This window comes from Tenrec ecaudatus, chromosome 15 (assembly GCF_050624435.1).
Source record: "Tenrec ecaudatus isolate mTenEca1 chromosome 15, mTenEca1.hap1, whole genome shotgun sequence".
NCBI lineage: Eukaryota > Metazoa > Chordata > Mammalia > Afrosoricida > Tenrecidae > Tenrec > Tenrec ecaudatus.
The window spans coordinates 67808939-67835538 of NC_134544.1; the positions used below are offsets into that span (position 1 = coordinate 67808939).

The following is a 26600-nucleotide window of genomic DNA, read 5'->3' on the forward strand; positions in this document are numbered from 1 at the left end:
TTTTTATGTGTATCGTACATATATACGGTAACCTAACTGGTCTCTTTACCATAGATAGAGAATAAAATTAATATCAGCTTTAATAGATTTTTAAGAGAGATGCTATATGTAAATAGCTTAGTATTCTTTCTGAATTATCATGGAAGATGAACAGGGATCCTAAATACTTTTAAGATGTACAATATTTGAGGAATTAAAAAAGATTTATGACATTATTCTATTTAGCATAATTTTGCACTGTTTAGCATAATCTATTAGGAAAAGATATGCAGTAGCTTCCAAATGGAAAAATTCCATTATTTTTATTCCATTTTCCCATGGCCTTTTTCAAAAATCCCTTGTGCATTCATGGCATGAAGGATTGGCTACCAATGAGCTCCTTGTATCTCAATTAAGTAATACTTGTTAAATATCAATCATTTTGCCTACCATTGGGTTCCATATGGTGACCGTATGTGGTTTCAGAGTAAAACTATGCTCCGTAAGATTTTCATTGGCTAATTTCAGAAGTTGTTGATTTCTTCTAAGGTTGCCTTCAGTCTCTAATCATTTGTTTGGTAGCTGAGCACTCTGTTGCTCACACTACTCAGGGACTCCATTTAGGGACCTGCATCTTGAAGTGTGAGTGCTTGCAGGCAGAGCCCTGTGTAGCCTGATGTGTCAGGAATTAGCTTCCCTTACAAATTGGTGGGCCTTTCTGGAGCTGCTTTTCTTTTTCTGTAGGTCTTTCATGAGTTCCTGTAATGATACTTTATTGTATGTGGGACACGTGAACAAAGGAGTCCTTTTGTCCAGTGGGTTAAATATTGGGCTGCTGACTGCAAGGGCAGCTGTGCACACTCACCAGAAATGTGCAGAGAAGATGAGTCTGCCTGCTCCACTAAAGATGTGCAGGCGTGGGAGTCCTACAGGGAGTTCTGCTCTGTGATAGCTCTGCTGTGAGTTGGACCAGATGTGGTGGCAGGGAGTTATGTGCGGACAATGCCAACCCTTGTTCTTGACCCCTTATTAGCTATTTGAGGCTAAATGCAATTTGATTCACATTTTTTGTGTACTCTTGTGAAGTGCAAAAAATAGAATATTTTTTGTTGACAGTTTTGGGAACTGATATATTAGTGGAGGAGAGTTTTTTGGAACATGCTATTTTTTTTAATCATTTACGTTGGGCTCAGACAACTCTTATCACTATCCATACATCCATCCACTGTGTCCGATGTCTCCCTTCACCCACTTTTCTGTTGTTCATCCCCCATTTGTCTTTAGTGATCTTATAGGGAAAGTGAGCACACAATGGTATGAAATTTTGGAACATGCTACTTTTTTATTGATTTCAATCTTTTTGCATTTCTTCATTGAAATCCCAACGACACACCTTTCTGACTTCCTTTATCCTTATAAAAATGTATTTGTTCAACCTGGGCTTTGACTATCCTTAAAACATAGCAAGTACATTTCTTCCTAATACCCTGTGGTCTGGTATTTTCTCCTCTAGGAACAAACTCTTTTGGACTACCCATTAGTTAATCCCATCACATCCTTCAAATCACTGTTTTCAATGAATGCAATTGATTAGACTACTAAGGGCAGATAAGGAAAACCACTTGTAAACAAAAGGGCCCCATAGGCAGGTACACAGAATGATTTCACAATGAAATCAGCTGAGAGAGTACCTGTTTTCACCGCCCCTCTGTATTGAGGACAGATGTTTGCTCTGGGTCCTAACTAGAGTAATTAATTAGAGGCATTTAAAAGGATGCTTTTCTTGTTGTTAGTTACCATCTAGTTTTCTCCAATTTATTACAACACTGTGCACCCATGGTGATGTAGTGTGCTATGCGTTGGGTTGGTACCCACATGTTCAGCCATTCAAAACCGCTCACTGGTCCACAGTAGAAGATGAGGCTTTCTACTCCCTTAAAGAGTTGCAGTTTCAGAAACGCGCAGGCCCTGTTCTACTCTGCTCTGTGGGGATGCTTTGAGTCAGAATTGACTCAATGACAGTAATTTTTTAAAAAAATGTACACCAGAAAGAAAAACATGCCCTGTGACCTCCGTACTCTGACTTCAACATGGTCAGCTTTTATCTCTGAGACTGGAATGGTGACTTTGAGCTCTTCACATATTGGTCATAAACCTGAACGTCCTCATTTGCATTTCTTTTAACTATTGCCTCTTTTGTTTTACTTTCTTGCTGGTGCTTCTTCATGCTCCACTTATTTTCCAGTGTGGGAAGTTCCATGAATGCTTATTGCTAACGAGCTTTTCATTTAGTGGCTGACCATGGAGCTTCCCTCTCCGGCCCCTGAAGACCTGGGTGCTCTTTGACTCCTTAGCCTGTATGTTTGAGAAACGGAAATCGAACTGAGCATTTGCAAATTCATCACAGAACCTTCCCATGTTGTTAGAATTTCCTTATCATGCCAGGGTTCTCTGGCTAGTGTTTCCTAAAGTGATCATTTTATTTCTCCCTACACTAGCTCACGAAATGTAAATATGTATGTGTTAATGCTTAGACTCCACCTCTGTTGCATTTCTCATAAGAGTTATTATCATTTGGCCTTGTGCTTTTGTTCTTGTTATTTACTGTGGAGTGTTTTCAACTCATAGCCACCTCATGTGTGCAGGGTTGAACTGTTGGTTTTGGAATGGTGTGCCCTCTCAGAACACATTGGTCTGGTTTTGTTCTGATTTGCTCAATGGTTTTTTATTTGCTCAATCAATCTAATAATTTCTTATATGCAAGAGCCAGTTGTACGGCCCTGAGGTAAGCAGTATTGTCTGAGGGTCCTGGCTTTTCCAGGACAATGCGTTCCAGTTATCTGAATTGAATAGATTGTTTTCTTCGTCTCCTCTTTGTACTACACAGAAGATCCAGATCATCTCTGTAACTGATGACTGACAGAATAAAAAGCTCTGGGCATATGAACAGAAATGTAATTGCCAGGCATTTAGTTGTACACACATGGACCTGCATGCTGACCTGGTTCAACAAGTTTTCATTTGAGCAATACTGAAATTGTGAGTAATGTTGGTGACTTCAGCTCTATCCCATTGGGAGCAACATCTGCTTAAAAGTGAGTGACAAGAGGACTAAATGAGCCAATGTGGCCAAATCTTTTTGGAAATTGCCTCAGAATCGTGGTTGCTGAATAAATGCAGTGTTTTATCATGAACATGTTGTGTGAAAGAGGCCCTAGTGGTTCACTGGTTTAATCGATGCCGCTGGCCAGACCCTTTGTGGCTCCAGCATTCCAGGCCCATCAAGGGAGGCCAAGGAGGCTGCGTGGGCCCGTGAAGATTTACAGACTTGGAAACACTAGCGAGCAGTTCCACTCCCTGTTTTATGGTCAAAATGAGTTAAAATGTACTTGACCGCAGTCCATTTGGTTTTGGTTCATCATGAAGGAATGGGAAGGCTTTAAAACCCGGCACCCGATGCACTGCTGTGGATGAGATTTTGAAAGGCTTATTGGATCGACACTAGGTTACACTGTTGTAGCAGAATTGTGGAGTGACCGTGACAGCTCATGCGACTTTATGCCATAGCTAGTTGGCCATGCTGTGAAATCTTAGCATAAAGTGCAACCTTTTCTATGTTGTTGTTAGGTGGCTTCGTGTCCATTCCAGCCCCTAAAGCCCTCTATGTAACAGCGCGACACACTGCCCTGTCCTGCACCATCCTCACATGTTCCCACGTTGGAGCCATTGCGACAGCCCCTGTGTCGATCCATGTTGGCGAAGGCCTTTCTCTTCTTTGCCTCTCTCTCCCTCACCAAGCACCATGTCCTTCTCCAGGGACTGGTCTCTCCTGAAAAGATGCGGGAACAAAAGTATGACAAGTCATGGAGGCCAGTCCCACAGCTGAGAGAATGCTAGTGGTCATCATGTTCAGCTAGTCGTCCTTCCATGATCTGCAAATGTGAAAAAATCTTTAAAAATCTAAAATGTGAAAAACATCTCAAAGCCTGGTATGTAAGTCCTAGTATCCTAACAGTTTAACATTGAAATGCACTGAAGTTCAGTCAACTTATAAGAAAATTGGAACCTAAGTACATTTTCCCAATCAGCAAAAAGGACATGCTATTATGAAACTGAATATATTGTGCTCTTTTGTCAGTATATCCTATGAGCTTAGTGTGTATTGATGTGCGTATCCAGTATTTTTTGAGGGGAGCAGTCCATAATAATTACATGACAGTAGCTTTGTCTCAGTGGGAAAATTTTCAAGATATCTGCATATATTCTTTTTTTTAATCATTATATTACAACTCATCACAATCCATACATCAATTGTGTAAAGCACATTTGCACATTCATTTCCATTATCAATCTCAAAGCATTTGCACTTCACTTAAGCCCCTGGCATCAGCTCCTCATTTTTGCCCCTCCCTCCCCACTACCCCCTCCCTTATGAACCCTTGATAACTTATAAATTATTATTTTGTCATATCTTATACTGTCCAAAATGTCCCTTCACCCACTTTTCTGTTGTCAATCCCCCAGGGAGGAGGTTATATGTAGATCCTTGTAATCAGTTCGCTCTTTCCACCCCACCCTCCCTCCATCCTCCTGGTATCGCCACTCTCACCACTGGACCTGAATGGATCATCCACCTTGGATTCCTTGTTTCCATGTTCCTATCTGTACCAGTGTACAGAGGGTATCTATATTCTATTGTTACCTTTCACTCTTGCCCGGTTTCCCTTTTCAATAGCTTGTCCTATCTCATTGAAAATACAAAATACACAAGCGTGCAACTGCAGAGTGACTGGAAAGTAGGCGAGTAACATAGACACTCTATAGAAAATTTCATAATTCCCCAAATAATCATCTCTATCACCAGGTAACACGTCAGCTCTTGATCACGTAGAATTCTCCAAGAGGATACCATGACTCCAGGGCTTTGGGTCCCTACTTTGTTAGTTCATACCAGCAGCTCTCCAATGGCTAAGGAGGGGCGACAGGGAGAAGCACAAATTCTGCAGTGTTTCCTAGTTGTCATCTTCCTTTCACCCTGTGCTTCCTGTTCTGATAAATATTCTAATTTCAATCCTCCCTCCAATGGAAGAGAGGATATGAATTTGGAATCGAGGCTTTTATTTTTGATCATTCATCTGATTTATGTGTTCTGACTGTTCTCTATTCTGAAACAGCTAGATAGAAATAAGGCTGCAGTTGGTCACAGACAAACTGTACAGAGATAAACTCATTATGCTAGAAGCATGCAGTCCTTGGGATAACATGTAATTAGTGAGGGAGTGTGTCTAGTGCAGTGGTTCTCAACCTTCCTAATGCTGCAACCCTTTAATACAGTTCCTCATGTGTGCTCACCCCCCAACCAAAAAATTATTTTCATTACTGTAATTTTGCTACTGTTATGAACGGGAGAACCCTTTGAGAGGGTTGTTCAACCCCCAAAGGAGTTGCAACCCACAGGTTCAGAACAGCTGATCTAGTGGGTGAAGTGGGTTAGCTAAACCCTGATGGAAATCCTTAGAGCAAGACCCCTGTGTCTAATGCCCATGTGAAGTCTCTGTTTCCCCAGGACTGTCTTCTTCATCCTTTCACATAGTGGAATGCATGGTACCTTGCCAAGCCAGAATATACGGGATGTTTTAGGACACTGTGGCTGTTGAGGAGGTGGCTCTGAATTTCTCCGAGGAAGAATGGGCATTGCTGGACCTTTCTGAGAGGAAACTATAGAGACACGGGATGATGGAAACTTTTAGAAACCTGGCCTCAGTAGGTATGAATATTTTCATTAAAAACGGAAAGATGTGTGCGTGCGTGTGTATATGTATATTTGTGTATGTTTCATACTCAGTGATGCTATTGCAGTATGTGAGCTGAGTAATGGGAATACTTTGTTATATAAACAAGTGTAGTACTTTCCTCTCAGGAGCATGATGTCATGTTTCCCCATGAATATAAGGCTCTTAGTGTTATACTGATTTCTTATATCAAGTGTGACTATGAGTCTACTAAGTTTCCTTACGTGTTATAAATGTGAGTGTTGACCTTTGGTGCAGAGAGGCTATGTGTGCATTGTGCCTTGTAAGAGCTCTGTGTTTTTTCAAGGTTAACATGATAGCTTTATCTATTTATTATCTATTTATCCATTGTGTGTCAAGCACAGTTGTACATGTGTTACCTCATCATCCTCAAAACATTTGCTTTCTACTTGAGCCCTTGGTATCAGCTCCTCAATTTCCCCCCTCCCTGCTCACTGCCTCTCCATCATGAACCCTTGATAATTTATAAATTATTATTTTTTCATCCTTACACTGTCCGATGTCTCCCTTCACCCACTTTTCTGTTGTCCATCCCCCAGGGAGGGGGTTTTATGTAGATCCTTGTAATGGGTCCCCCCTTTCTGCCCCACCTTCCTTTCACCCTCATGATAGCACCACTCTCACCACTGGTCCTGAAGGCATCTTCTGTCCCAGATTCCCTATGTTTCAGGTTCCTATCTGTACCAGTGTGCATCCTCTGGTCTAGCTGGATTTGTAAGAGAATTAGGTTCATGATAGTGGAGGGGAGGAGGAGCATTTAGGAAGTAGAGGAAAGTTGTATTTTCATTGTTTCTGCACTGTACCCTGACTGGCTCGTCTCTTCCCTATGATCCTTCTGTAAGGGGCTGTCCAGTTGCTGACAGACGGGCTTTGGATCCCCAATCTTCACTCCCCTTCATTCACAATATGCCCGATACTGATCCCATCGACACCTTGTAATCAATCCATAGGTTGTGTGCTTTTTCCATGTGGGCTTTCTTGCTTCTAAGCTAGATGGCCACTTGTTTACCTTCAACCCTTTAAGATCCCATATGCTATATCTTTTGGTAGCTGGGCTCCATCAGTTTTCTTCACATTTTCTTTGCACACAGTTGTCTTCAGCTATCATCTTAGGAAGGTGAGCATCGTGGAATGCCAGGTAATAGAACAAAGTGTTCTTGCATTGAGGGAGCACTTGCATGGAGGCCCAATGTCCATCTGATACCGTAATGCTAAACCTATTAATATATGCACCTAGATCTATTTCCCCACCCTAATATAAATATATTTACATATGCACATGCTTGTATTTAGACTTCTGTAAATGCTCTTTGTCTCCTAGTTCTTTCCTCTATTTCCTTTTACTTTCCTCTTGTCCCACTATCATGCTCTGTCTGTAGTTCAGTAATTTCAGGGTTTCAGTAATTCTTCTCAGTTACATTGCCTTGATCAATCCCTACCAGGCATCTTACACCCTCCTTGCCACTTATTTTGTGTCAGGGGAAAGGCCAGACCCTAACACATCACAGCGGGTCGGTTGGTGCAATTGTACAGTGATAATAAATAAAGATTATAGTAAAGTCATAGGGAGCATGAGAGATAGAAGAGAGATTGAAATAATGGAGTCAGACACATTTCATAGTTGCATGTTCACCTCAGCCTCACTTGGTGGTCCACATGGGGAGAGAAATATTTATTGCTAACCAAGGCTTTTATATCATCTGGGGATGTGCAGGCCCCCTAATTACAGGTGAAGAAATCCATCACAGGAAAGTGTTGTGCTATAGGTAATATAGTAATGGGAGTGGGATGCTGTAGGGGTTCATATGCTGTTGGAAGAGGAGGGAGTAAGGGTGTGCATGTGACAAGATGGGCGGACCCGAGATTCAGCATGGCAGCCTAACTTTGGATGTCACTGAGCAGGTTTGACCTGTTCTCTGGTTCACTGTAGAAATCATTATCAGTAAGGTGTACTGTAAACCCACCTTGCAGGGTCTAAATTGAAGCCTTTAGGGGGAAGTATCCCATTGTCCTTAACAGCAGGGATGGGCCCTATATGTGGCGGGACTAGACAGTCCTCTGACAGCTGATTGCCTTCAGGGAGGTAACTTGACAATTATTTACCATTAATTGTGAGCAGTGTCCTAAGTCTAACATATATTTGGGGGAGATGACTTGGAGAAATCTTTCTGTTTCCCACTATTTTGGATCACTTATTGATTGTTCCCTTTTCCCTGGGTTGGTTAACACCACTTTCTTTCCCCCACCTCCCCTTCTCCCATGTCATGCTCCCCGCCCCAACCATGGATCCTGTTGCTTTCTCCTCCAGATTGTTTATCTGGCCTATATTATCTAGTTAGAAGTGCAGATATAATATGCACACACACACACACACACACACATACACACACACAAGCACACATACACACAAAAGAGCAAAACAAAATGACAAAAGAAAACAAAACAACAGCAACAAGAAAAAAAGCGAAAAAAGAGAAAAGCCTGTAAAAAGTTAGAGGTCTCTATGTTGACCTTTAGGAGTGCTTTTCTGTGGAGTCTGATGGGGTGCCACGCTTTGGCCCCCGAGTCTAATTTTGGTACTCTTGGGACTTCCTTGCTCTACTTCCCTTGCTGTTCTGTTGCACAACACCCTTAGTGTTTTGCCTGGGTGTGGTGGGGTCAGATCGGATGCAATTCCCAAACTCTCTCCAGTGTTGTCCCCTATAGGGCTATAGGTCAGTGAGGGATGTCATGACTCATAGTCGGGGCAGCCATAGTGCTTCTTTTTGCATGGGCTGCTCAGAGCAGGCATATTGTCCTCAAAGCTTGGTGGGCCAGGATGTGTGCTCCACTCTCTCTTCCTCCCCCTTCATTTTCTCCCGTGTGCTCTGATCAGACATGTCCCTTTCCCTGAGCTGTAGCTTCAGTGTTGTCCTCTGAAGTAAATTCTTCTGGGGGAAGGGGCAGCTGTCCTCTTAGTTGGGATTGGGGCTGGCCCCTCTGATATTTTTGTTATAAATAGATTTTCTTCCACCAAAATTCCACAGACCTAGAGGAGCATAGGACTGGCTCAGTGTCAGGGAATTGTTGATTATCTTTTCACACTTTCCTTGTGATGTGTTTTTCTCCAAGAGCAGCATGTCAGGTACACCTTTTCGCCCTCATATGACACTAATGTGATGGGGATCTGCCTTAGGCTGGGTTCTCTAGAAAAATAAAACTATAGACACTGACATATGCATAAGAGAGAGCTTTTCATCAAGAGAACATCCCAGCCCAGTCCAACTGAAGCCCATGGGTCCAATGCTACCTAGAGCATCCATGGCTCAGTGTGTTCAAGTCCCCAAACTTCAGTTTTTGGGTGAGCATCAATCCTATCTGTTGTCCAGCTTGGTATATGTGTGTGTATCACATACATATATGTGTGTGTATCACATACATATATGTGTGTGTATCACATACATATATGTGTGTCTATATAGTCACTCTAATATTATATGTGCACACGAATGCCTTGGTTTAGTTTATTAATTCATCAGTATATGAGGACCTTCAACACTACAGAAAACTACAGGACTCTAAATTCATGCTTTCATCACAGAATGGGTGGAAACAAATTCCCTGTTTCAGGGTTTTAATCTGAATACATTTGTACTTCCTTTTCTGTAAGATAAATGCTATAATTTTGATCATGCTGTATTTCTTTTTTTATTAAATCACTTTATTGGGTCTTGTAGAACTCTTATCATAATCCACACCTCCATCCATTGTGTCAAGCACATTAGTACATTTGTTGGCATACTCATTCTCAAAGCATTTTCTTTCTACTTGAGCCCTTGCTGTCAGCTTCTCATTTTTATTCCCCCCTCCTCATGAACCCTTGATAATTTGTAAAGTATTATTTGTTCATCTCTTACACTGCCCTATGTCTTCCTTCACCCACTTTTCTGTTGTCTATCCCCCTGGGGAGGGAGTTATACGTAGATCATTGTGATAGGTTCCCTCTTTCTCCCCCCACCTTCCCCTTCCACTTCTGATTAACAATTAATAGTTAGGGAGTTAAGTACCAAGAGTTATTTCAGCGTGTTTAAATGTAGCCTACAATGTTTTAGCATTTATTAGCTATTCATGGCATATCGTGAATATTTTATGGATGTGATAATTAAATTATGATTAAAGGAATTTTTATGTCTTTTTGGAAGCCTCTTCCTTAAAAAAAGTGAACCTGGTAGCTCTAGTTAGAACATACAGTCAATTTTTAATATCACTGGTAAAAGTGGACATTTATGGTTGTCCTTTTTCTGACGTGGGGTGATGTTTTTTCAAGTATGACTTTTTCTTTTTAGAAATGTATATTAGCATATTAACATTTTGAACTATATTTGTTTTATGTTAGATTTGTAGAGTTATTTTTCCTTAGCATGAAAAGTCTTTGACTTTGTTTAGTAAGTTTTGTGTCTATTTAGATTATTAATTCTTTTTTACATTAATTGGTATATATTACAGTGCTCATTTTCTTATATTAAATCAACTCTAGGATAGATTCTACTTAATTATCAAGTGTAATTATTTTCATGTGTTTTCTGACTCTATTCCCAATGTTTTCAAGAACTTTTTCATGTAGATCCATTATCAATATTGCTCTACAGTTTTCTTGAAGTATCATTATCTGACCTTGTTTACAGGTTATTACTGGTCTCATAGAAAATATTAATAAGGTTACTCTGACAATTATTGTTATGTTTCACCCAATAACGTGAACTTAGACAAAAAGAATAAAGCGTCTATTCATATTGCGTGAATACTCTCCTGTCTAGCTGCCAGAATCTTCAACTTTAATCTGTCTTACAGTTAGCCTTGAAGTTTCTCATGGAATTGAATTGTGATTCAGTTGATTGTAAACTTTCTGAACATCCTGAAACCCACTCGACTCTCATAGATCACTTGCTCTGGCTGGATCCTCTAGAGTGATAAATGATTTACACCCCTCTTGACGGGACAAATCGTCACTCACACCTGAGACTATGGATGGGACATCCTTGAACCCAAGCCAATAAGCCCACTACTACAGTGTGTGTTGTTTGCCATCAGTCAGCATTACCTAGAAAGCTTGGAATCCAGAATTTAGGTCAAGATGACAAAATGGTTTGATCAGTCATCTCTTTTCTGGATACATCTTGCATTTTTAAGCATCTTCCCTCACCTTGGCTCTTACCATGACCCCTTGCCATTCCATGACTGTAAGCTGCAGTCTTTCCCAAAGGCTTTAAAATCGGACATCTGTAAACACAAGAGCTTAAGAGAGTAGCAAATAAGGATTCCCCTGGCTTGTTTTCTTGTTTAGAATATCTCTATCTTGGCCAAGGTACCTCTAGGATGTGCTATGGGTGTCGCTCTGTCTCTTGTTGTCCACCTGTACAAAAACTTTCTCTAGTTACTACACTATTGTGCATAAATGGGCTACCCAACCATAGGGATTTCTTCACACAATAGATATTGTAAAGAATACCCAGGATGCAAGGGGATTGGAGTAGGTTTTACTTAATGAGAAGCTCAGCCTGAGTTGGAGTGGCAGATATGAGCGTGATTCAGCTTGATCACTTTCACCAGATATGTCAAGGGTTTTGGTCTGAGGTTCCGTTATGGGCTTTTAAAGAACATTCTTCATAAAATATTCCGTTCAGTTAGATTGCTGGTGAAAAGAAGATATTTACCTTCAATGGAGCTTGAGAAATTTGAGGCCTTAAGTACTTCCACTTTGTGGATCCAAAGTTGATCATGATATTTGGGAAATTAGTAAAATTGCTCTGCAAAGATAGAGTGGACCCTTGTTTGATGCAAACCCTCAGCTTTGAGCAGGATTTTGATCCCAGGTGGTGGGGGTGGTCACTATTTAGCGCAAGAAGTACAGGCCAAGAAAGTGATATGCCTTTTTCAACATTGCCTCCTCTTCTGTTTCAGAACAAAGATTTGCCACAGAGAAATACAGTCCAGTCTAGGGAGCTAGAAATCTGGTACTAGTGTCTTGCACATTGAAGCATGACAAGGAAGGACTTCAACTTCTGACTGGGTCATGAACCAAATCCATTCACCTGACTCCAAGCAGGGTGAGCATCCCTGGGGTTCCTGGGGTCAGCACTGGGCAGAGGAGTTTGAGGGGAAGCAGGAGGGATCTGAGCTTTCTGGGGTCTGAACCCAGGAAACACCAGTGTACAAGAACCCAGGCTGCCCCATTGGTCGGGGTCCGAGCAATTTGCGCATCTCCCGGAATGATAGAATTTGCTGATAATGTAACCATGTATAATTGTATTAGAACTTAAATTGTGAGCACTCCAATTTGCAAAAGGCGGGTGGCATAGTGGTTACAGATTGGACTGCTAACTGCAAGGTCAGCAGTTCAGAATTACAAGTCACCCCTGAGGAGAAAAACAAGGTTTCCAATCTTGGTAAGAGTTATAGTCTCCGAAATCCACAAGGGGCCATTCCACCTCCCTTTAAAGGGTCACTGTAACCAGAATCCACTCTGTGGCACTGAGTTGGGTTTAAGGTTTGCATTGCTGATGACAGTGACAACTCTGTCCATTTGCTGCCTCCCCAGTTTGATTAAGCCTCCATTGAATTCCTTTTGATAATTAGCCAAGAATATAGATCATCTTACCCTTGCGGAAAATGCCTTACAAAATAGATTGCCTGCACTCCTCTCCATCCATCCCCCTCCAAGGGCCTGCCTAGATGTATCCTTGATGGAGCTCACCTAAGCGAGGACAGCACAGGGGCCATTGTTATGAGTCTGGCCTTGATTGCCTCAGTTTGAAGGCCCTGGACCAATCTTTTAAGTCTTTCTATCTAATAATGTGCATGTCCCAATTATGGTCCCATTCCTGCTGCTGCAGTCCCACCTGTATCTGATATATTGCTTTGCCAACAATCATGATCTGTGACATGGCCTTTTGTTCTGTGTCCTATTTATCTAGGGTCCCGACTCTGAATCCTCAGTTGCATTTGAACTGCTAATGGCCTCCCTTATCCATATGATGTGTGTGCGTATCTTTTGTTGTCTCTTAAAGTTCAATAAATGCTCTCCTCAAATTATGTTTGACAAAGAAGTCACTTTTCCACCCTAACACACAATTTAGCATCATCAGTGCCTCAAGGTACAGTTCTCTGGGACAGCATCTTGACAGCCGTACCTGCAGGTGAGGTCAGGCCCTACAACCCCCTGGCTTCTGTCCTAAATGTACAAAAATTACAAAGTTCTCTTAGTTCTGCGGATAAATTCTCTCTCTGCACCTTAGCCTTATACCAGACACACTTAGCTCTATGTGGGTTGGCAAATCTAGTTCCCCAGATAAGAACTCAAATGTACCCCTATTTCACCTCTAACCTCCTGCCCAAAGGCACTTAGCTCTCTTGTTCTGTGGTCTGGGAATGCCACTGCTCTGTCTCAGGCTCTTGGTTCTGCTGCCACCATGTCTCTGTTGCTGCTTCTTCCCTTCATGTCCACTCTTGTGTCACAGCTGCCTGTCTGCTGGATTGAAGAATTTCTGTGAAAGAATCTGGGATCTAAAGGCCCCTACTCCTGGTTCTTTTTTTTTTTTAAAGTCATTTTATTAGGGACTCATACAACTCCTAATACAATCCATACATATATCAATTGTGTAAAGCACATTTTTACATTCGTTGCCCTCATCATTCTCAAAACATTTGCTCTCCACCCAAGCCCCTGGCTTCAGGTCCTCAATTTTTCTTCTCCCTCCTCACTCCCTCCTCCCTCATGAACCCTTGATAATTTATAAATTGTTATTTTGTCATATATTTCTGTGTCCCATTTTTCTGTTGTATGTCCCCCAGGGAGGAGGTCACATGTAGATTCTTGAAATAGGTTCCACTTTTCCAACCCAACCTCACTGTGCCCTTCAAATATCACCACTCACACCACCAGTCCTGAGGGGATTATCTGCCATGGCTTCCCTGCATTTTCAGTTCCCATCTGCACCAGTGTACATCCCCTGGTCTAGTCAGACCTGCAAGTCAGGATTCAGACCATGACAGTTGGAGGGGGAGAGGAAGCACCCAGAAACTTGATCAAAGTTGTATTTTTCATCGTTGCTACATCACACCCTGACTGTTTCATCGCCTCCCCAAGACCCTTCTGTAAGGGAATGTCCAGTGGCCTACAAATGGGCTTTGGGTCTCCACTCCACACTCCCCCGCTGATTCACTATGGTAAGATTTTTTGTTCTGATGATGCCTGATACCTGATCCCTTGATACCTTGTGATTGCACAGGCTGGTATGCTTCTTCCATGTGGGCTTTGTTGCTTCTGAGCTAGATGGCCGCTTTTTTACCTTCAAGCCATTAAGATCCCAGATGCTATATCTTTTGATAGCTGAGCACCATCAACTTTCTTCACCACATTTGCTTATGCACAAATCTGTCTTCAGTGATCATATTATCGAGATGAGCGTGCAATGTAATGACTCTTCTCCATCTATCTTGATTGATAATTTGGCTTGGTAGCGTATTCTTGGGTTTGCATTGTTTTCCTTCAATTTTTTGAAAATGTTACTCCACTCTCTCTTCTTCATAGTTTCTGCTGATAGGTCTGATCATATTCTTATTTGGGAACCTTTATATATGATTGCTTGTTTTCCCCTAGCTGCTCTCATGATTTTCTCCTTTTCCTCAAAGTTGGATAATTTAAATATTATGTGCCTTGATGACTTCTTCTTGGGATCCAGTCTTGCTGGGATTCTTTCAGCTTCCTGAATGGTTGCCTTGTTTTAATTCACTAAGCTGGGGAAGCTTTCCTCCAAGAATTCTCTCACTACTGTTGCAGATGACTTCTTTGTTGTGTCTTCCTCCAGTAAGCCAATAATTCTAATGATGTACCGCTTCATAGCATCAGACTTAGTTCTTAAGTTTTCTTCAGCTTCTCTGATGATCTTATTAGATTTTTGTTCTCGTTTGTTGAAGTCTGCTTGGCTGTCCTCCAAGTCACTGATGCGGGCCTCTGATTCTTCCAGTTGCTTGTCGAGGTCCATGAGTGTGCTACTGGTTTTTGTTATCTCCTCCCTAAGCTCCTGTATTTCTCTTTGATTTATGGTTTTTACCTTTTCTATCATTTCATCATTTTTCTGTATTGTTTCCCTCATATCCCCTGACTCCAAGTAACATTCTGAAAATTTCTTTCTGTGGCAGCTCAATGTCTGCTTCCTCTATGCATGCATTATGTTCAGGACATCTTCTGGCTTTGCCTTTTGTTCCTCTCCTTTTTTTGTTGAGGTTTTTGGGGCTGATGGCTGCTTGTGTTGCATTGTTTTAGATGAGCCAGGTGCCATTTTCCAGGGAGTCGAAGAACACTGGCTCTCTCTGGGAGACTTTGAACTGCCTATAGCTTATTTCACTATGGAATTAACCTACCACTTTGTCCTCCTGTGGCTTCCCTCTCGGGGGAGTGACCCAGAAGGGTTGCCTGCTTTGGTGTTGCAGAGGTTGGGCAGAGGCTCCTGCAGTAACTTTTGTTGAGGAGTGTTGGCCGAGCTGCCTTATGCCCCACAGGCACAAAGGCTGGAAGGAGTTCCCCAGTCAGAAGTTGAGCAGAGTATCCCCTGTTGGGGGCCAGCAGGGATTTTTCCAGCCTGCTAACTACACAGGGTGGAGCTCACCTAGCTGCGTGTGGCTCAGGTGTAAATGCCCTAAGCTAAGGGAGTGGTCTGGAGGTTAGCAGTAGAGTGTGAGAGACCAAGAAAGAGGAAAAGAGGAGAAAAAAAAGTTAAAAAGCAAGCCAAATGTGCCCATGAGGGGCGGGGGAGGGGGAATATAGTGAAGAGATGGATAGAAAGCAACAATGTAGCTGAGCCCTTATCCAGGCCAGAGGAGCTGCAAGGGTTTAATCCTTGTTCGGAGGTGGTAGCAGCAAGCTGTGGCTGTGTTGAGAAAAGGCTGCTGCACAGCCCTCCAAGACTGATAGGGTGACAGAGAGGAGATGCAAAGGTCTAGTGCCTGCCCCAAGGCAGGTGGTGGCAAACTGTGGCTGTGTTGAGACCAAGCAGCCCTACAGGCTCCAAATGGTCCTGGCTCTGGCAGAGACAGTGGCGGGGCAAAGGTCAAGCCCCAGCCGGCCTCCACTGAAGTAAACCAAAAGCCCCCAGCCCCTCAAAACCCCATGGGTCTGTGCCTACTTGTCTTTATGATGCTCCTCCTGCATTCCAGCAGTGTTCAGTTATCTCTAAGTAACTCTCCTAGCTTGAATTCTGTGGAGTTCCTCTGGTGTTTGTTACTCCTTCGCCATCTTGCTGGAAGTCCCCCTGGTTCTTCTTTTTTGTTGGTAGTGAGATCCCAATTTCTGTCTCTGAAATAACTCAATTAGTTGTAACATGAATTCCAAAGTAACTAATCTGTAGGTTAGGTTTCAGACAGTTTATTTACATAACCACAAGGCACAACGGTACCAATGTATTGTTGGCCAAGCTGCCCGATTGTCTTATATGACAGCCCCAGTGGGTTTCCAAGACTGTAACTTTATAACGGAGTAAAAAGCCATGTCACTCATGCTTTCGAGGAGAAATTGGTGGTTTCCAATTGCTGACCTTGCAATTAGCAGCCTGACAGTAACCACTATGAGGGACAACTTTTCCTCGTTCACATTGGCAGGCGACAAACCCAGGTAAATAATTTGGAGGAAGTTAAGGGGGCATAGCTAGACTGTGTACTTGTATAGACCACCTGTCTGACTCAGTGATTCTCAACCTTCCTAATGCTGCGACCCTTTAATGCAGTTCCTCATGTTGTGGTGAAGCTCCAACCATAAAACTACTTTTGTTGCTACTTCATGACAGTAAGTTTACTACTGTTATGAATCAGGCAACCCCTGTGAAAGGGTCCTTCAACCCCTAAAAGGGTCTCAACCCATAGGTGGAGAACCACTGATCTAACTGCATTAGGTACTACAAATAATGGTATATTAAAAACATTATCTATATTGGGATTCAAAAGTGCACTCATTATTGGGGGATATATACTTCTTCATTTACATTTATATGTAATTTATATATGTATAGATATAAATTTCAATCTAATAAATGTCATATAAATGTTTATTATGGAGCCTTGTTTTTGACATGTGTTAAGTGTTGGACTTCTATCCTCAAGGTCAGAGGTACACACCCATTAGCATCCTGTCATGGCTTTAGAATCTTGGAAGCTCTGTACAGCAGTTCTCCTGTGTCCTATCTGCAGCTTATATGTCTAACTCTACTTGATGGTGAGTTTAAAAGTGTTTCTAAAGTTATTTTACAATTTATAGTTCTCCTATAAAATAATCTTTAGTTTATAATAGCTCTTTATATATCCCATGTAAAATGTTTCCAGATGCTTTAATTAACATAATCATCTTAAAGGTTCATTGATTTGTCATTCTCTTTGAGAGTCACACAGTAAGGAATTGGTAGTTTGTATGCTGTGGGGTAGGGATCCAACTCTTTGTTTATTTTTTTATATTTATATTTGATTGCCCAATCTCTATTTGTTATAAAATAATCTTTTATTCACATGTGTGAACATTATGAGTTTTAGATTTTATTGCTCATGGTATAAGCATGTTTCCCATTACTCAATAAGGGCACCGTTAACAGTATTGGGGACTTTGGGTGTTTAGAAGAAGGAAAGAACAGTAACAGCACCTGGACCTATTGGTTATGTGTTACACTGTATTCTCCCATCAGCCTGCCGATGGTGCATCACCAGCAGCTTAGAGGAAGGAGGAAGAGTGCCTTGTATTATTACTTTTGGGATTTCCTCACGAGAGATTGAAATTTGTGAGCATCATTAGAGCTGATCCAGATAAGACAGAGCATCCCAGTTGCCTGTAGTGTCCTAAGGACCAAAGAAAATGGCCAAGGCTCAGGTGCTTCTGATGTGTTTTATCCTTTTCTGTATTTTCTACTGGAATTGTAGGAGCCTGTATAATACTGATTCAGTTCATTGGAAAAGCAGAAATTTGAAATAGTAGAACTTAGAGCTAAACTTTTACTCTGATTTCAACATTTGGCTGGAGAAGATTAGGAATATATTGATCATAGGATTAACAATAAACTATTGACATTGAATATAATATAGCACTGAGGATTCTTTGGATAACATTATCTTCCAGCTCATAATTTATTATTCTATGGCCAGCATATCTTTCAAATTATATGCTATACATGGTTTTTAAGGAGAAATAAAATCACTTCTTTAGGAGAGTTCAGTAGTCCATGGGATTTTTGTTTGAGTAACTTTCTTTAATGCTTATTTCTGAAGGTGATATGTTAAATACTCTCCCACACAGCAGCATTCTCATCAATGCATCTAAAATGGTTCTTGTTGCATTAGTGGTTTAAAAATGAGACAGCATCTCACCTCCTCTAACTAGAGATGCAGGAGAGAGAATTAACTGTCAACATCAGCTCTGATTCATATGAGGCAGAGCTTAGACAGACCTGTACCCTCCAATGGTTTTCCAGTCTGACACCAGTATCTTTGCCACACTCCTCTCCTACTCAGCTGATTCTTTTTTTTTTTTTTTTTGCAGTGGCCATGGACTAATTACAGTCCAGAGTCACAGGTACAAGTTTTACTCAGTAACAGAGTATAATTTGGTATCAGAATTAGTAGGCTACACATTGACTTTCATATTAAAGAACCATGTAGGCACATTTGCTCTTCTTCAGGGAAGGCCTGTTTCCCTGTCCCCTATCAGACATTTTTCCTTCTAAAGATAGGCTCATTTCTTAGTTCCATCTTTATATGGTCCTCTCAACTACTTTTGGATATCCTCTTCTTGATCTTGCCTGCCTGTCCCACTTTCTTGGCTGAAAAGCCCTTTCTGGACCTGACACCATTGGCTCTGTCACTCTGTCCCTTCTGCCCTGGTCATTGTCTCCATTGGTGCAGCTCTTGACCCATGAATAGTACAGTTCATTTTGCAGGAGCAGCAGTAGACCCATCCCTATGTGGTAGAGGTTCAAGATGGTCCATGATTTGCTCAGCAACATCTCACAAAACTCAAAAGTCATCAAGTAAATAAATCACTCTTCAAGATGTGGAAGCTGGTGAGTTCCAGATCTATATAAAGGTCAGGAATCAGTCTGTAGGTTTTTCCTCATTGATTTGTTTATAAACGCTGATGAACCAGATCATCAGGTCAGACCACAGTCCACTGCCTCACAAAGAGAAGTTGTTGAATCTCGTCAGCTAATAGGTTGCAGGGGCTGAGGAACCCAAATTGGAAGGTCAGACAGCAAGCTAATGGCTCATAGAGTGGAGGAAGCTCTCAAGTCAGGTCACACAGGCAGCTCATAGTTGCCATTCAAGGAAATGCCACATTAATTTTTTGGAAGCTGCAAATCCCTAATCCATGGGTTCATTCTGAACTGTGTGGCTGCAGGGGCTAATAAACCCAAATCAACAGCTCAGATGACAGGATAATGCCTCACTGTCTCCTCTCAAACCATGCCTGCAGGCAGTTCTCTCTCTCCCTCTTAATATGTTGGCTTCTTGGGCCAACCCAGCATCTTCCCTGCCTAGGCAAGATTAGGAAGGCTCCAGAGATCCACCCAGCAGAATTAGGCTGGGGGCGCCTTGGAGAGCATGTGGTGAAAGATGGCAAGTTCAAGAGGACCTTGCAATTAAAGTTAAGATAATTCACTCCAAAGGTGGCTGAGGAGAATTTGTCCTAAGGTTGTCAAGAGGAGCTTGTCCTAAGGTGGCCTTTAAGAGCTTAGAAAGTTGTTCTGCACTCAGTAAGGGAGATAATGTCTATGAACATTCTGATCTTGGTTCTGACTTATAGCTTCTTGTTCCTGATCCCGAGTTGTACCTTGTTCATTAATAGACCACTTTGATCTATTGAGTGTTGTGTGACCACAGCAACAGATTATCAAACCCAGAAGTGAGACAGAGTGGTGTGGAAGGATTGACTTGTTTTAGAGTTGACAAAAAGTGTTGGAGAGTTGAGGTATGTTTGACCTCCCCCATCTGCACTGTTCCCAGTACTTATTGCCACTGAAGGTACCGAGCCTCTAATAATGGTGATGCTGGTAGAAACCCTAATGCCATTTAATAACAAATAGGTCTTTATCTACCTTGTGTGATTATAAAGCTGAGCTATTTCTAGAACATTCAGATAATGTCACTGGAACTCAAAATTCTAATGTTAAGAGTGGGTGCATTATTTTCAGGCACTGGGGTCCCCAACACTCCAAAAGTGATCCTCAGGAGTGACATTGCAATTGTGAAAATATTAAAAGACAGAGAGCAGACAGCTGGACACAGGGGCTCTCTTCCCATGTCAGGCCTGAGAGAGTGAATATATTTTCCAGTGGGTATATATAATGGAGCTTACAGGTCTTTCCATAAGGCGTTCGTGTCATGCAGTTAGCATGTACATAGTTAATGGGTCATATCATAAGCGGGTAAAATTCTAAACAAGCAAGATGCTGAGTTACCATCTTGACCTAGTGTTAGTTGACTTCAAACTGGCCCTGTGCCCTCCCCAGGTGTTTGCTACATTTATGTTGGGCTGGCTCTAGAACCTGATTGCTCAGATATACAGATAACCTTCAGGCATAGTGAAGTAGCCAGGTACAGAAATGATTCCTCTACTATGGGAGCTCCTTTAAGCCTGCTCCTTAATGTGGAGCTAGCTATTGTGGGGGCACTGTATTTGACCTGGAGAATGTATTTGAAAACATTTATTTCTCAGAACACTGGAGATCTTTCTAAAATTAGGGCTAGTTTTCTCGGCTGATGGTCGTGAATGTAGAAATAAGGTAAAATATTTTTGTACCAAGTCCTCAGTTAATGACGCATTATGGAATGAACTACCACAATAGTTTTTATTATTGTTTTCCTTTTTTTACTGTAAGATATATTTTTTTAAAATCTTCAAATGGAAAATACTTCATTAAGTAGACCCCTCTTACTACAGGAACCACTGACATTCAACGATGTGGCTGTAAAGTTCACCCGGAAGGAATTGTAGCTCCTGAACTCTGCTCAGAAAACCCTATATCAGGATGTGATGTTGGAGAACTATCACAACCTGGTTTCCATTGGTGAGGAGAATTCTCAAGTCATTGACCTCGTCACTGGCTTTTCCTGTCTTATATGTTAAAAACTTTGCGGTGTTTGTGGTATTCTCAAAGAGGTAGATTCTCATTGCATTTTCTCATCCTAGGTTAGTGGGTTAGGTCTTCTACCCTTGAAAGAATGCTATTTACTTTGTTCCTTTGAACATTATTTTTCTAGAAATACAAAACTGCAGTCTTTACACACTTTACGTTAATTTTGGTGTGTCCAAGATTCTGTAATTTCCCTTAAACAGGTTATCTAATTGTCACCCCAGAAGCTTTCTCTCAATTGGAACAAGAGAACTGTGTTTGGTATTAGAAGCAAACTATAGTGGAATTTTCTCAGATGCATGGTCAAAACACCTTAAGGGGAATTGGCTGGGGTAGTTGATTGAACAGGGAGAAGGCCTCATATCTATGAAAGGTGTCAGAAAATGCATAAAAGTGTGTGCTACTTTGTATGTGAGAGTTCACTTGTCCAAGATGTTGAGGGAAGTACACCTGTAGCTCTTATGAGATTAGATTTCCATTTTCTTGTTTTACACTAAGTGTGTTTGCTTCCATAATTTTCTTTAACATTCTGAAATTTTCCCTTCTTTTATGTTTCCACTTTACTATGAAAATCTGTCTTGCACACTTCTCTCCAAACAGAGAACTCTGAATTAGTAACTGTCCTCTGAATACAGCACATTCCTCCCCTACTGAGTAAGAATGGATATCCATTTGCAGTATGCAGCACCATCTTGCATCTTGAGCTCCCACCATAAACGGGTCTCCTTTGTGCTTCCTTAGCTTCCCCCCTTGGAGTTTCTCTAAAGATTTGGTGTCCATATTCTCATTTGGTGTCCTGTTCCTTTAAAGTTTTCTTCATGCAGGTGATGTCAGTTCTTTCTGTTTTCTTAGAGAGATGGTCAATTTGCCTTCTCTGTTGGAATTCTTTAACAGACATATTTCCCCATATTTTACTCCTTTTGGTGAAATATATTTATGACTTCTGTTGTTTCCGGGTATCTAAAATCATCTTCCTAGCAAGAAAATTATCAGCTTAAAGTATACTTTAGCACTGTACCTTACATTTTTTTCTACCTGTAAGATTTTTTTAAGTTGTCTGTTCCTCCAATAATTTTTGTAAGTGGAAAGGGCATGTTTTTTTTAAATTAAGCAATGTCTGCTATATATTTCTTACTATGTAGTGTCCCTTCCTTAGGCCCACCCCTTCTTAACAGGTTCAATACACGAAAGATGACTGTTGCTGCTTCTAAAGAACATTTTTGCAGTATATTCCAATAGGTTTTATTGCTGTTATTCAAACAATGCATAGTACATTCAATATTGCTCTCTTTTCTTTTCTGTCTCTTGAGTAGCCTTTTGGTTTCCATGTGTAAGTTGCCTTTCATTTCATCCCACATCTCATCTGGTCTCTGTCATTAGTCTTTAGTCAGACTTTTATTCCTCATGTTTATTCTTTACATAGTCTCTAAGCTGTGCTCTAGCTACTTTGGCTAGCTTCTACTTGGATTTGAGCAATTTATGATCTGTTCCACAGTTAACCCCTGGGCGTGTTTTGACTTATAAGCTTCTCCACCATTTCTTTCTGTAGATGTGGTTGATTTGATTTTCATTTGTTCCATTCCGGAAAATCCATATGTGTAGTTTCCATTTCTGGTGTTTAATAAGGAATTTGCTATGAATTCATCATTAGTCTCAAAATGTTATCAGTGAACCTGTGTGTCATTTCTGTTACTAAGGTCACATTTTCCAACTACTGCTACTTTCCCCAAATTTTACACTTATCAGTGTGTATGATTGTTTGGTTGATCAATGTCAGGCTGAAAAATTCATGTGAAAATTTCAATATATATTTTTAAATATTTTATTGGGAGCTCTTATAGATATCATAACTTCCCATAGTTCAATTACATGGAGCAGTCCTGTACAATAGCTACCACAGTTTGAAAACTTTTTCTTCTTTAATTCCTTGATATCAGCTCTCCTTTATCCCTTCTCCCCTCAATTTCATTATTGTGGTGGTAAACAGAACCTGGATGAAAGTGTGAGCAGCAGCCTTATATCTGTACTCCTGACCACAGGGCTTGGAAGACCAGTTCTAGTGCTGGAAGAAAACCCCCACAAGTCCCAAAGCTAGAACTGCTAATGAGCAATCTCCAGACAGAGATTTCCCCCCAACTGCCCTCCAGGAAGATGTTAGTATACAGCTGCTACAGGTGCCTGACTTCTTGCTTCTCAGCTGAAAGATGCCTAGCTTTGAAAGCAATCAGGTTCCCTTTGTTGCTGTCACTTAAGGAATCAATTATCTCTTTCTCTCTTAAATGCCCACTGGATGGGTCCTAAAGGACTGGTGTGTAATTGAAGGGCAGAAATAAAAAGGCTTTGCATTCTTTCACCAATTTATATAATCTCAGGGCATGCAGCTCCCCCGCCTCCCACACAAACACAGGCAGACACCTAGCTACCTAACAAGGTAGGCAGGATCTTTAGCCTCGGGATCCCTGAAATAATTGGATGAGCAACTTAAGACCGGTGCTGAGGGTAGGTGGAGTGGAGTAATTGTCTCCTGAGCGGGGAGAACAATAACAACAACATGTCTGCTCTTGTCGTTAAAGCTGCTGGCAGATAGTAATTAGCCATGCGCTTGTATGAGGTATCATTAAGGTGGCACTACAATGAAAGGATAGTGTGGCGATGATATTTAACTAAGAGTATGTGACTGGGACTCTTCTCCAACTTTGTGAATGCTTCTATGTTTGCTTTAATTGGTGCACAAAACTGAATAACACTTGTACTAACTGGTCTTGCTTGCAGGCATATGAATATTAGCCTACCACTGACAAAATTATACATCAGGGAAGATATTGCAGTGTGCTTTTGGATAATGAATATGATGCCAATCTTCTTGAATTTGTCGATCTCAGCCTTATAAACCACTTGATTATCTAATTAAAAATAGCCAGTACCAGTCTATTAAAGTTGAATAATGCATACACTATCAATTTTTACCATTCCATTTTGTTTTGACAACTTGCAATTTTTCATGACAATATTGCATGTATGCCATTTTCCATTTACTAGAGGATATTAGCAGCTATTTTTTCTCATTTTCAGTCATGCCATGTCAAGCACTGAAGGTCCCCAAAGCTTTTCCTCCATCTACATCATTATGGTTGACTGTACTTTGAGGATTTAGTACTTGTTCAGTGTTATTTCATTGCCATTAAACCTGAGGGGTTCATGTTCCAGAAGTCGATCACCAGATCTTCCTCCCAGTCCCTATTTCTGGAGAATCCACTAAGACCTGTGCACCATGGGTGGTCCTGCTTGTATTTGAAACACTGGGTGGCAGTGCTTCTGGCATCACAGCAACCTGCACGCCACCACAGGACAGCACTGTAAGAGGAGTGCTGTGAGCTAAAATACAGGCTCCACAAACATAAGGAATGTGTTTCTGTACCATAATCCCTTTCATATATACCTGTAAAAATGGTTTTCTCCCAAGTAGAATATTCGCCATGCTTCGCATTCCCAACTTTATCTAGCACTTAGTTATCTTTCAGTAAAGATTGATTAAATGAATACATTTAACCTCTACCAAATGGAATTAGCAAGTCATATCACTCCTGTGGTCTATTGGTCTCATGTCTTCCTTCTGTTATGTTTGTTGTATGTATTCATGTACCTCTTTAAGCAAATATCAAACCTGTGTCCATTTATCACTTTCATATCCAACCTGATTTCTATAGTAACTATTTTTACCATTTGAATTGTTTACATGATTGTATTTCGTCCAATGGGCAATAAACATTAAGCATAGTGTTTTATTTATAGTCATAAAAGAGGGTTGTCACTAAAGATCTACTTTATATCAATGTGTATTTTATGGGGTCCATTGAAAACCAAGATATTTAAAAGAGTCAATGTTGTGTTCTTTTATAGAAATCCAGAAAGATGATGATCATTTGCTTGAGCACTTGCAGTGTGAAAGATGCATTGACAGAATGGAATGGTGCTACAAATGTAATACATATTCTCAGCATAAAAATAATTTTCCTCCAAAGGAAACTTATGAGATGTTTGGATTACATGAAAAAAATGTAAAATCAGATTTAATCATTCTGGAATTAAATCAGAACAGAAGCAACAAAATACAGAAGATGAGAAAACTTTTCTCCACAGTGAACAAGAGCAATTTAATACTGAAATGAAATTCCCTGAGTGTGAACCACCCAGGTTCATGAAGTCACAGTGCATTCAGCATCAGGAGTCTGATGAAATTGAGAAACTACACACAGGCGATAAATGTGGAACAACCTTCATTGAAGACTCTGTGTTCTATGAACACCAGATTATTGGTATACTAGATAAGACCTACGAATGCAGTCAGTGTGGGCAAATATTCAAGAAAATGTTCAAACTCAATGAACATTATCAAAAAAGTCATGAAGGACAAAAGCTAGGAAAATGCTTGCAATGTGGGAAAAATTTTCACAGTGTATCATACCTCAAGGGACATCAGGAACCTCATGTGGCAGGAATGTCCTATGTATGCAGTGAATGTGGGAAAGGCTTCACTAGGAAGAGTGATCTCACTGCTCATCAGCAAACTCATACTGGAGAGAAACCCCACATATGTGGTGAATATGGAAAAGCCTTTATCAGGAAGACTCTTCTCACTGTTCATCAGCGAACTCATACTGGAGAGAAACCCCATGTATGTGGTGAATATGGCAAAGGCTTTAGCCAGAAGAGTAAATTTACTGTTTATCAGCGAACTCATACTGGTGAGAAATCCTATGTATGTGGTCAATGTGGAAAAACCTTTCTCACGAAGAATGTTCTCACCGTTCATCAGTGAACCCATACTGGAGAGAAACCCCATGTATGTGGTGAATGTGGAAAAGCCTTTATTCGGAAGCATGCTCTCACTGTTCATCAGCGAACTCATACTGGAGAGAAACCCCATGTGTGTAGTCAATGTGGAAAAGCTTTTATCAGAAAGAGTAAAGTTACTGTTCATCAGCGAACTCATACTGGAGAAAACCCCCATGTATGTGGTGAATGTGGAAAAGGCTTTATCCAGAAGACTGCTCTCACTATTAATCAGCAAACTCATAGTGGAGAGAAACCACATAAATGTAGTGAATGTGGCAAAAGCTTCATTCGTAAAGGAAATCTCAAAACTCATATAAAAATTCACAGGAGTAAAACCCTATATATGTGGCAAAGGCTTTATCCAGAAGATTTCTCTCACTGTTCATCAGCTAATTCACACTCGGGAGAAACCCCATGTATGTCATGAATGTGGAAAAGCCTTTATCTGGATGGCTTCTCTTACTGTTCATCAGTGAACTCATACTGGAGAGAAACCCCATATATGTGATGAATGTGGAAAAGCTTTCAGCCAGACACAATGCCTTACAGCACATCAGAGATTTGACAAAAGGAAAAAAGCCCTTTGCATGAATTAAATGTGGAACATCTTATATGTGGACATCAGATCTCGTTAATCATGAGAAATTTTCAACAAGAAAAACTTTCATTGGAGTTAGTGTAACAAAGCTTTCAAAACAAAGGAAGAGGTGCTGGAGTTTGGCCTGGGCCAAGTGTGTGAACGGACAGTTGTGACTTACCATATGGGTACCCGTGTTCTGTGTTGCTGTCCCTCTACTGACATGGCCCACCATCTTGGCGACAGATGACC

General features: G+C 41.0%; 1 long non-coding RNA gene across 4 annotated transcripts in view; it reads left to right on the forward strand.

Moving 5' to 3' along the window:
- LOC142427430 (uncharacterized) overlaps positions 1–25925 on the forward strand; it is a 66580-nt gene extending 40655 nt beyond the window's left edge. Inside the window, exons 1-6 of one of the 4 annotated variants that reach the window (XR_012780054.1) lie at positions 2893–3968; positions 5573–5746; positions 11733–11878; positions 16926–17037; positions 20743–20869; positions 24836–25925. This is a non-coding gene — a long non-coding RNA (uncharacterized LOC142427430). Of the gene's footprint in view, positions 1–2892; positions 3969–5545; positions 5747–11732; positions 11879–16925; positions 17038–20742; positions 20870–24835 lie in introns of those variants that run through there. The other 3 variants (XR_012780052.1, XR_012780053.1, XR_012780051.1) reach the window with 3 other exon arrangements.
- The last annotated feature ends 675 nt before the right edge of the window (positions 25926–26600 follow it).